This window comes from Rhipicephalus sanguineus, chromosome 6 (genome assembly GCF_013339695.2).
Source record: "Rhipicephalus sanguineus isolate Rsan-2018 chromosome 6, BIME_Rsan_1.4, whole genome shotgun sequence".
Classification (NCBI taxonomy): Eukaryota; Metazoa; Arthropoda; class Arachnida; order Ixodida; family Ixodidae; genus Rhipicephalus; species Rhipicephalus sanguineus.
The window spans coordinates 84,490,243-84,502,129 of NC_051181.1; positions in this window are offsets into that span (position 1 = coordinate 84,490,243).

Consider the following 11,887-nt stretch of genomic DNA (forward strand, 5'->3'; position numbering starts at 1 on the left):
TGGGCATGCTTGCCAGCTTAATGTTCAGCAGCCCTACTTAAATGTGGTGCTCGTAAATTGTTGACGGACGTTGTTATGAGTGTTACGTGGACGCCTATGTAATTAACACCATTGAAAACGTAGCTGAACTTCTATGTAGGCTTAGCTGATGACAGTTTTGTTCTTTTCTCCCGTCTCTCTTCTTCAGCACGTAGTTCAGTACGTTTGCTTACGTCGTCATTTATAAAAAGTGTGTGTGTGTGTGTGTGTGTGTGTGTGTGTGTGTGTGTGTGTGTGTGTGTGTGTGTGTGTGTGTGTGTGTGTGTGTGTGTTGTTTTTAAACTTTTTTTTGGCAACTTCGCCTCAGAACTTTTTTTGTGCACGGACGATGCAAATAGAAATGTTGAAGAGAAAGTTGGCAGAGCGACTACTTACTATCGCTGTACTACTTATCTTAGTTCGTGCCTTCGGCAGTTATTTATTAGTCACAACTACTGCTGTGTCACATGGTGCTGGAAGAACGACAGAACAGGAAGATGCCTGCCAAAACGTTTTTCTATGTGCACCTTCAGCAACTCGGAAGAAGTGAAAATTGACGCATATGCCTTTGGAGCACACTTCCTTCACACTAAAACATCTCGCCTCTTATCAACAGTTGTCATGTTTGTATCATGTGGGCTCGCCGCCGCAAAATCCGGGCTCGCCAACCGGATTTAGAAAAAAGAAGAAAAAGTCGAACCGAGGGGTGGCCTCCCGGACTTGACGCGTCGCATGGTAGCGAGCTCGAAGGTCGTGTACTTTCCCTAACCCCAGATTGTCACCTTCCGGCGTTCCCCGGCGTGGGCTGTCTTGGAGTTTGTATGATTCCGTGCACCCACTAGGTACGCTGCGAACACAGGAAGGAACACAAGTCGCCTAAAGCCTAAGGGCCACGTAAGTGTCTAATCTCGCCCTTCACTATGTTACTGTATGGTCCGACAGTCAAGCACTTTTTGTTGCGGGACTGTCCCGGTCCTGCTGAGCAAGAGTGAAGAACAAGGAACCTTGCTTCACATAAGTGAATGCATGGGTTATAAGTTATGACCTCTCAAGAGAACCAACGGCGTTTGTACGATCGACGACACCGAGACGCACACTTTTCGCCTGGTTCGTTGGTTCTGCTTTGGGCGCCGACCCGTCATGTTTGCCTGTCGGAAAAGCTGCTCTGCAAAATAGATCCTCCGGCGTACAATCCGCAAGGTGAATTCTGTCCCCAGACGGCCACCTTATTTCATGCGGTCTGGGAGTGCCAACACAATCCCAATATATCAGCCAAACATAATCTTGCATTAGTCGAGTGGGAGGCGACCCTGTCCAGCTCTGACGCAGAGCCGCAACAACCCCGAGTCTACCGAGCCCGGACGGCGGCAAGAGCCAATGGTCTTCCGGACTAGGAGGTCCAACCACTAGAGACTCAACTTGTTAGAAATAAATGTTTTTATTCTCTCTTTCCCTCGGTACACCTGCCCATATACCGAGTGCTCCGTGCGATGACTCCCGTAACATACGAAATCGCTCCTGTCGCGCCGCCGTCTTGATCATCTCCGCAGGTCAGCGATATCGTACACGTCGCACGCTTCAAGCCTTACCATTCTCCCAGTGACGTTGACATCTATAGGCGCGCCGAGACGGCGCTTCTGCCGCCGGGGATTATGCTACACGCATATTGCTAGTTTCGGACCGTGCGCGTGGGCGCCCAACGAAGAGGGCGACGAGCTGTCTCCTCTCGAGCTCGGGGCTGAACCGGTAAGCGCTGCAACCGCTGTTTTAAATATGTCGCGTTTATAATTTACAGAAGAGGCGTCTCGTCATTCACGTAACAATATTCCAGTCATGAGAGAAATTTGACGCTGTATTTACTTTTAGATGCGAAGCAGCTTTTGCGATGGGCTTTGTCCGTAGTTCCATTGGCGACCTTCCGTTTTCTAAAACCTACCATAGCCATCTGTAACATATTGAGCGCGCGCTCGCGCCAAGGAGAAGTCTTCTTCGTCTTGTTCTTCGACCGCCTTGATGATGATAGTGCAGAGCACTTTAGGAGCCCGGGCTGCCGTATGCTGTCCTAGCTTGGCGTAACGCAGACAAAACCACGTGTGCTGGCACGCGCTAGCGCGTTCGGGCTTGTGTAAGGGGCTAGGTAAGACGCTGTGGCCTCTTCCCCTTACATACTCTCATCAATCACGTGATGGCGTCGGGGAACGAAATTTTGCATACGCGCGATGAACCCGCGTGTCGTGCTCCAACAAGAGTTCGGGACGAGTAACAGCAACAGCAACTACAGTGAATTCATGGTGTTCTCCACTTGCAAGGACGTGTTAACATCGGGCAAGGTGCCCGTGATGAACGGAACTTTAAGTCGACCCATGCGCACCTTCGCATCCCCATATGGTTCCCTGTAGTGGGAGATGGTGAAATTTTTACTCAACCGTATTATCATGTATTAGGAAAAGTAATATATAGCCCTGCGATACTCCGGAAGTGACCAGGAGGCATTTTCACACAGCATCATTCACCTGTCCATGCTTTATACTATTATCTGAATCCGTATAACTTTTGTATAAATTGTTGTAGTGTTTGGTAGATTGTTCATAATGTATATCATAGTACAATTTAAAAGCGACTAAAATGACATCAAGCAAGTCTTATGCAGACCTGTGCCGTGACGGCTGAGCAATAAGTAAGCACATTTGTTCGTTATGCAGTAGTCGTAATCCAGTCTAACAAATTAGCCCCAGTTTAAAGTACTGAATACCGGTGTGGAGCCACACAAAAGGTTTGGAACGTTCGTCGCAGGCACAAGAGCAGGAAGGAACACACGTTGCAGGGTGGTGACATGTAGATCACATGATAGATCGAAGCTCGCGAGGTCGAACTTTTGCCTTCATGTACATATTTGCAGAATGCATAATTTAAAACATACACGCGCGCAGGCACGTACTGTTCTTACGATTAAAAGAAGAGGAAAAAGACAAAATAGGCATGCACTGTTTTACGATGAAAAAAAAAAAGCCAGAAATAAAAAGTAAAGGAACTATACGTGTCTTCGTAACACGTTAGGTTCAAAAGTCCCAAAAGGCAATTCATCCCAGAAAACACCTTTCCTTCCTATGTTTCCATGAGGCCGAGCACTGAGTCCAGCTGAACCCTCATGCTCTTTTCTGACACCCCAAAATGGGAAGCTATTACCAGCTCCGGACTCGAAGCACAACTATGGGCAGTCCAACGGGCCCGCGACGCAGCAGAGAGACTTGGTCTTTCTGTTCCGACGTGGGAGCGGCCCGCAACGTGCTAGGGCGCGTTCGGATGGGGCCAAAACAAAGTTTATTCATCCATCCATCCCCGAAATATCGATATAGCTAAGGTAAAAGTGCTTTCGCACTAAAAAACAAAGAAAGAAGGCAGTAAACACGGTATTTACAATGCGCCCAGTTGAAATTAACCCCAAACTAAATGAAATAAAAAGCGCAGTTTATTCCAAAAAGTGAGACGCTGTCCGCATAATAGCTTGATCCCAACTCTGGGCTAGTGCGCCCATTCGCTTAACACAATGAAAACATATTTTTCATCGATTGTAAAGCCTCAGTCCATATAGAAACCAAATGGGGCGGCAGCAAAGGTCCGACGTCTGCGGCTGATTTCTCAGGCGTAGATTTAATAATAGCTAGAACAATGGTGTACTCTCAGGAAGCTGCAGCAGTCATCTGAGGGTAACGTATCGACTTCGTGCACGGATGTGATGAAGCCATCGTCTGATGTTACGTCACGTAACATTACAATGACGTCAACAATTTTGACGATTTGGGACGTCATAATGGCGTCATATGGTTTTTTTGCATCACTTGTGTTGTCCCCGACACCGCGGAACGCCGACGCGGGACACCGACGGTCAATTTTCGCGTTTGATGAGGCACCTAAGGCTTTCGCCTTAGTAATTCCGTGCAAGACACTGAAAGCCTCTAACAGGGCGAGAGAATCTCACCTACCTTATGAAGCGGTGTGCCGTATACCTGTAACACAGAATTTCCGTCTATGTCATGATGCGACCAATTGTACTTCTTTTTCAGTACTTCAACCACGCTGCAATACTTCAACAACGCCCTTATAGTATACATGCTATACTGAGCCATGAATCGACACGCTTGGATCCGCGAAATGAATAAATGATTAAAACCGTGGACGCAACGTGACGACGCTCACCTGCCCCGAAGCACGACGTACCGAAGGACGCCGCGTGTGTTATATCAGCGCAAAAAAAAAAAATAAATAAAGGCAGCTTCGCACAACTGGTGCCAAGCCTGAAGGAAGTGCGGAGCTGGGCAGCCTGCTTTGTTTCTCTTTCCTTCTTTTTCTCTCATCTCTGTTTTTTTTTTACGCGTTTGTTGTCTCTGATTATTTCTATTTCTTTCTCTCTCTATTTCTTTCTCTTTCTTGCTCTTTCTATTGTTCTTTCTCGTTATTCCCTTTCTCTCCCACTTGCTTGCTCTTTCTATCTTTTTCTCTCTATATTTCTTTTCCTTTCTTTCTTTCTATGCTATGGTTTACTCTCTCCCCTCCTCCATTCCCTCCCTCCTTCTCACCCTCACTTCCATTTCCCACCCACTCGCTATACTATACTATACAATGCTATGCTCTGCTAGCGTACCTGGATAGCCGAGTGGTTAGGACGCTCGCCGTCGGATTGTAAGTACGCGGGTTCGAATCCCACCTCGCCAAGGATTTTTGTTTCTCTTTCTGTCTGCCCCTCTCTTTTTCTCTCTCTCTCTCTCTCTGTACTCGTTCTCTCGCCCATCAGAGTCACTGCAGCCCACGACACACGTGTTCTGGGAGCGAAGCAGAAGAGGACGAAGAGAGCGCGTGCCGGGATAATACGATGATCATTTCTGTTCACCCGTCACGGACCAGTGCTCGGCTTAAACAGCTCTGCTCTTAAAAGTTCTTTTTTTGTTGGTTCATATTCAATACAGACAAAGCACACAGTGCAGGCTCGCAACAGATGCTATCCCGTATACACGCGGCTGGGCTACTCGTGATGTCTACGATAATCCGTGCGAAGGTTCTGGGTTACACGTATCACGACTGGCAAGAAGTTGCAGGGCTTTCCGAAAAACCATGGCACGGGCGACGTCGAGAAGCCAGGTGATCCTTGGTGTAGTCAAAGAGGTCCCTTTTGAGAGCTTGTGATGCGATTCATGATCGCTCTCTATAGCGTTTCATTCAAGCACACCGCTTTTGCACGAACTGCGCAAAATTATTGATTAGCCTAATAAGGAAGCGGATATATGTTAGGGCAATTGTAATCTTTCACGTAAAAGTTAGGCATACTTACATTTTTGCATACTACGTTTTATTTTCCGGTTCCCGTGAAAAACGTATCAACGAGATTCCACTGTACATATATTACGCACAAAGAAAAATACGATCAGAAGAAAACTGTTCCAACTTCGCGGGACCGGGGATTGGAACCTGCGACCCCACGCACCTCGGCGCCTTAAACCACTCCGCCACATAGCATAGATCCCTCGTTATACTAACAGCGAGCTAATTATATGCACCATTTACCACTGGCGGTACGCAGAGTGGTTCAGCGTGGCAGAGGCGCTGACTATTACCCGCGAGATGGCGTAAAGGATGCGCTGCAAACGTCGTCGCCCCGCTCGCCTTTCGCCGGAGTTGGGATACGCGTTTCAGCCCTTACTTTGATCTACAGAGTGTGGTCGCCCGTGCTCGCACGTTTACCTCTTGAGGGCGGAGGTTTGTACTATCGGCGTAAAATGAAACGCGAACAGCGACAAGCATGAGCAAATGGAATAGAGCGCACCCTCCAGTCATCACCACTGAGAGGCGCCCACATCCGGTTTGTCAGCACTGCGCATACGCGCGCCTGTCCATGGTGATGACTGGCGCTGTTCGCGTTTTCATTTGACGCCGATAGTAAGTGTTGTGCTTTCACATCAAAGTTTGTGTTTAAGCCATAGACAGCGCGAAGGTCACTTCGCTCGCTGCAGCGGACGTGTTTGCGAAAGCTAGCCTTTCTTCGCGTGACACTCCAATTTGTTGCTATCGCATTCATTGCTTCGCCCTCGCGGCGAAATTGCCACTTCTTTTTTTTGTCAGCAAGAACAGCAAGTTCGGCTACATCACAAGTATCGCCAAATTTCGCTTATACTGTCATGATTGCGAAAGTTTCATTATTGGCAACTACAACCGCGCACGTGACAAGCACTCCCGAGGCTGCCTCGAAGACCTCCTGCGCACGGCCCCCCGAACCCCCCGCGCGTTTATGTGCGAGCGTCGCCGTGTCGTTGACCTTGTCTTCCGCACGTCTTTGCGTGAGGCTTTTGTGTTGCGGCAGCTTTCCTCGAAGGTTGTATGCGTGGCTCAGGCCCGTACCGGTGCGCGCCGGCGAAGGTCGATGCGTGGGAACAAGCGCTGACTGCTCATCAGCCGTCGTCGTCGCTTCGACCTCCGCGCGTTTCTTTTGTTCGGGCGCCGCCATACTGAATCCATTACCACAGTGTCGAATGAGTGCCCCGGCGTTTAACACCGTGCCGCCGTCCCTCCCGCTTTTCTTTAAAGTTGTCCTGCGCTTTTGTTCCAGGAAATGCGCGACCAACCGAGCCACTCATACACGTGGTGCATGCGTTGCCGTTAAAAGGAGAGGACCCGCGCCGGAAGGTCAGCGATTGTGGCTACCTCTTGTTGCCGAACTAGAAGGCTATTGCCCCCGCGTAAATTTCCGTGGATTTTCAGACTTATAATATGCATCACAATATGCGGGCGCAGGGTCCTCCGTTACGGGGGGGAGGGGGGGGGGGCAGTTTCACCGCAGCCCCTCCCCTTCCCCCCTCCTTTGGTCGAGTCCGAAAGAAAACAAGGTTTGAGATTGCGCTTGTTGGTAATCCGTCTTCGACAACCAGCGCAGAACGGACAAGGGACAAGAAAGGGAATTGTGGCGCACTGCAGCGCAAAAAACACGCAACGGACGGTACACTAACGACAGGGGCGTAGCCAAGGGGGGTGTTGAGGGGGGGGGGGTCAACCCCCCCCGAAATTTTTCAATTTTGCTTGCGTATATATATACACACATACAAACGCACGCACTAACATACATAAAGTATGGTTGAACCCCCCCTCCCCCCGAAAAAATTTTCTGGCTACGACCTTGCCTAACGACGACGACGACGATGTTGTCCGTCGTGAGTCCATTGCAGTGGCGCACCGACGGGGGGGGGGGGTTTCGGGGGTTGTAACCCCCCCCTGAGGCCGACCACCCCCCCTCCCCCGTAACTGCCCCACTGTCCTTCTCACCGGTAGTCCAAGGTTCATATCCAGAGGTGTCCTGAGGTCGACTTTTCCTGACCGGCTCTGGAAATGTGTTGTATTCACTCATCTACTCCTAAATTGAGGAGTGCTCTATGGCGTGCTCTATGGCTCTGCGTTCCTAAATTTCCAGGGAAGCAGCTTTCCAATAATAATATCTGGGGTTTAACGTCCCAAAACCACGATATGATTATGAGAGACGCCGTAGTGAAGGGCTCCTGAAATTTTGAACCCCTGGGGTTCTTTAACGTGCACCTAAATCTAAATACACGGGTCTCAATCATATTTTCGCCTCCATCGAAAATGCAGCTGCCGCGGCCGGGATTCGATCCCGCGACCTTCGGGTCAGCAGTCGAGCGCCATAACTTATCACTAGACCACCGTAGCGGGGCGCAGCTTTCCAAGAAAAAATATGCTTTCACGGGTTGTCAGTATGGCTCCTTTTTTATTTTCTTGCCCCTTTGATTACTACAATAGAGCATATGCCACGGCAAATATAAGAATGGAACACATCGAGGGACGAGCTCTCATTTCACTCCAGCCGCAACCAAAAATATTTCTCAGATACGTCTAAACGACTGTTTTTCGATCGTCAAGAGATCCTACGTCATAATTTTTCTCTCTCATATAAATTTCATTGACCGAGAATTCAATTCGCCCTTAAAAGATAAGACTCTCGGCCGTGTTTGGATGTTCCCGTAGCCTCAAAATAAAACTCTGCACAAACACCTACACAAGTCGATATCTTCGGTTTTCTTCAGACCCCCCCAAAAAGCGGAATATATTAGTCTTAGACATCAATACGAAGAGCCGGAACATACTGCAGCGCACAACGTGAAAAAACAAAAGAAAAACAGATGATATATTCAAGAAACTCACCAAGAACAGCTACGGAAAGTCATTTATTCAGAAAGCAGTTCACTTCCAAAAACACGATGCAAGCTGATAAATCCAGCAACACCCCCCCCCCTTTTCCAATCAACACCACCACAGAAATGCATCAGTCTCTACTATCCGAGTAGTGATCGAAACCATCGCTCCCAATGACCGGCCGCCGAAAGAGAAAATTCAAGACACCAGCTGAACCGAGAACCTGAAAGAAAGGCGGGAACCAATTTTGCAAGAGATCGCAACTCATAGCCGAAGATTCCGAGGACGCGGACCGCCGAATCAATTTTCCTGAAACAACAGTTTTCGCAGTTGAAACCAACTACCGGAAATGAATCCTGACATATGCTAGCGACTCAAACAACGTGAACCGCGCTCAATGCAACCTACCCCTTGTGTACAGCACACAAAAAAAAAGAAAGAAAAAGAGAGAGAGAGAGGCATCTGCGTACCCACTTCGACGCGTCCGTCTAAAAAGCTCCCTACCCCCTTCACTGTTCAACTCATGCCTTCCGGTCAAGCCCTTGCACTGCTCTGTTCTTTTGCCGACAAGCACCGCCGCCACCTGAAGCACCCTTCCATACCCGCCGAACAAGAAAAGAAGCCCTATTCATGTGTTTCCCTTCCTCAAACTCCGAAGAGGGAACCGTATGATTTCGGGACAATGCTCACTCAAATTTTAAAGATAAGAAGGCGTCGGCGGCATCTGATCCATCCGCCAAGCTTCGACGCACGTGTTTTCTATTTTCTTCGGGGCTGCTGGTGAATGGTACCGTCTGTCGCTTAATGGCTGCAACGGAGTTGTCTGCATTTTTTTTTTCTGAACCTCGTTGACAGCGGACGAACGAGACGTGTTAGTGCGGCGAGAAGAAAGGCCACCTCGCAAGCGGCTCGTTCATCAAAGCAACCGCGAATCCACGGAGGCTGTTTCTGAGCAAGCCTTGGAGCAACTAGTGTGTGCGTCGCCAGCCATTGTCGCAGCATCGCACGCACACAGTGACTCTAAGCATGCCCACGGCCGGTCTGGAGGCGCGCGCCGGCCGTGGCATGCCATGCGGAGTCTGGCCGTCACAAAGATGGCAGGAGCAAGAAGCCGTGGCAGAAGAAGTAAATGTTTTTAATGACGTCTGCTAAGAAAAAAAGAACCTTGGGAAAGTGCGGAAGGTCTGTTGGGGCGGCACGTTTTCTTTTTCTCAGTAAACGTCTCTCGCCCTCTCTTTTTACCACTTCTTTTTTGCATGTACATCGGACGGAAACTACAAAGTTTGTTGTGCACACATGCGTGCACGTTCAGTTTGCTTGTTAGAACTTGTTGCTGTGTTTGCTGCGTGAATCTGAAGCCCTCTCTCGAAGCGCCAGTCGAACGAGGCTATGGTCGAACACATCCTCACCTACTACCCAAAAAGGATTTCGTGTTCGTATTCAAGCGACGCAGCAACAACACCGGAATGCCCGATTACGTCCATAGAGGAACCGGTAACTCAGCAGATATCGTCGTCTCATGCGTCCATTAACCAGTCAATTTTTACTAAGGATGGTTCAGCCGCCGAACCTATATGCGCCGGAGTGACCTGGGAATCTACGCTGGAAAGTCAGTAAGTGCGGCTCTAATGCAGTTTATCCGTGAGCTGAGAATTGTACTGTACGTGTGCTGCATTGAACTGTACATGCTATTAATAATCAATACTATGTAGTTTATAAGCAATATTTATGGTGCGCTTTGAAATTTATTGTTTGGTGAGACTCCAAGGAAGCGTAGGAAATTATCAGCTGCAGCGTTTTTTAAGAGTTAAAGTTGCCATGCATGCGGGCTTGTTCGTATGGCATTTTCTTATTACACTGGTAGTGCAAATACACGGGACACAAGAAACGCACACGAAAACACACACACGGCGCTGGGTGTCTTCATGTGCCTTTCTTGCGTCCTGTTTGTATGCGCTACCTACCATAGTAATAAAGTTTTAACATCATTGCGCGACCGCCAGCCAGCCGACATGTCGGTTCAATTTGTAGTTTATTTTCTACGTGCACTGCTCCACTGAACGGTTTTTTGGCCTTGTCAAGTTATTTCAAGACCTTTCTGTAAAACGCTGAATAATCATCATCATAATTCATGTTATTATTTTTATTATTATTATTATACGGTTGTTCCTGGGCACATTAAATAAACGTTTGATTGATTATTATTATTATTATTATTATTATTATTATTATTATTATTATTATTATTATTATTATTATTATTTGGTATTTTATTTGTTGTCGCATTACTCCAGCTGAAGCAAGGAAATGTCATATTATGCAATGTGCTTGCCCCCCCCCCCCCCGCACTCCTGTAATCTTGTCAGAAGTTCAACCCCCCCCTGAGAGAAATCCTGAGTGCGCTAATGGTCCATTGTGTGTTTTTTGCGCTGCAGTGTGCCATAATTCTGCACCAATAAGCCCAACTCGACACTTTAAACAAGAAAGGGAGCATAGACGAGCGCTGTCTACGTTCCCTTTCCTGTCTTTTGTCCGTTCTGCGCTGGTTGTTGAAGGACGAAAGAAGCTTCGGAATGGATGCAGAAACAAAAATGAAACGACGACGTGCTTCTTACAACCTCCTGCCTTTGGTCACCGGCTTCCCGGCGGTATAAGGCGGGAAGTGAACAGTTCTTGGAATGCAACATCAGGAATTCTCGGCTGCCGTTAATGTAAAAAAAAAAAAAGCTTGCATGGCCACAATCCAGTACTCCGAACAATGACAAACGATGTCCGACTAAGTAACGGTATAGGGAAGACTTGGCGCACCCCTTAGATCAGGGGCCGGCGCCCTGCGGCCCCCGGCACGACGTCAGACTCCGCCCCCCTCCCCCAACTAACCGATGAAATCTCCCGCTCCCGACTAAGCGATGAACACCTTCACGACTTTCTGCTTCTGTCGGTGGGCAACCTTGATGAAGGCATTTGCGAGTTGGCTAAGAATGTTCAGCACCAAAAGTCGCATTGAAATAATATTTTTAATTTCTTCTAACCCATGTTGATAAACTGCAATGTTGTGACATGCGTGCTGAAAATAAACATGATTTCTATTCCAGTTTTGTATATCATTATTGCCAATTCACTGAATATTCCTTTTTGCCCGCAAAGACCCCCTCTCATTTGCCGTGTCGGCTTCATGCAACTCGGCCCTCCACCTCAAAAGGTTGCCGACCCCTGCCTTAGATGATTAAGGGGGCCGGCCACCCCCTCCCCTCTTTTCCGCACTTTTCTGCGCATTAGCAAGCATAATTAGACTAAGAGGAGCGAATGCGCAGCGCTTGCTAAAGCGAGTGACATCGATTGTGCAAAGAAAGACGTATTACGATATATCTTACTTTCACAGCCTTCCAACTTTCTCAGTGTGAAAAATGACGATCGATGTCATAACGACTGCACTCTTTGTCTGGTCTAGACTCCTGCGACCTCTTGCAGCAACGTTATGGGCTTACGCGAACAATCGCGATGACCGTTATCCGTGTCTTTCGCGTCCCTAATAATTATTTTCCTGCACCGCCACGGTGGTCTAGTGGCCATGGCACTCGACTGCTGACCCGAAGGTCGCGGGATCGAATCCCGGCAGCGGCTGCTGCATTTTAGATGGTGGCGAAAATGATTTCCGGTACCCTACACTACGGCGTCT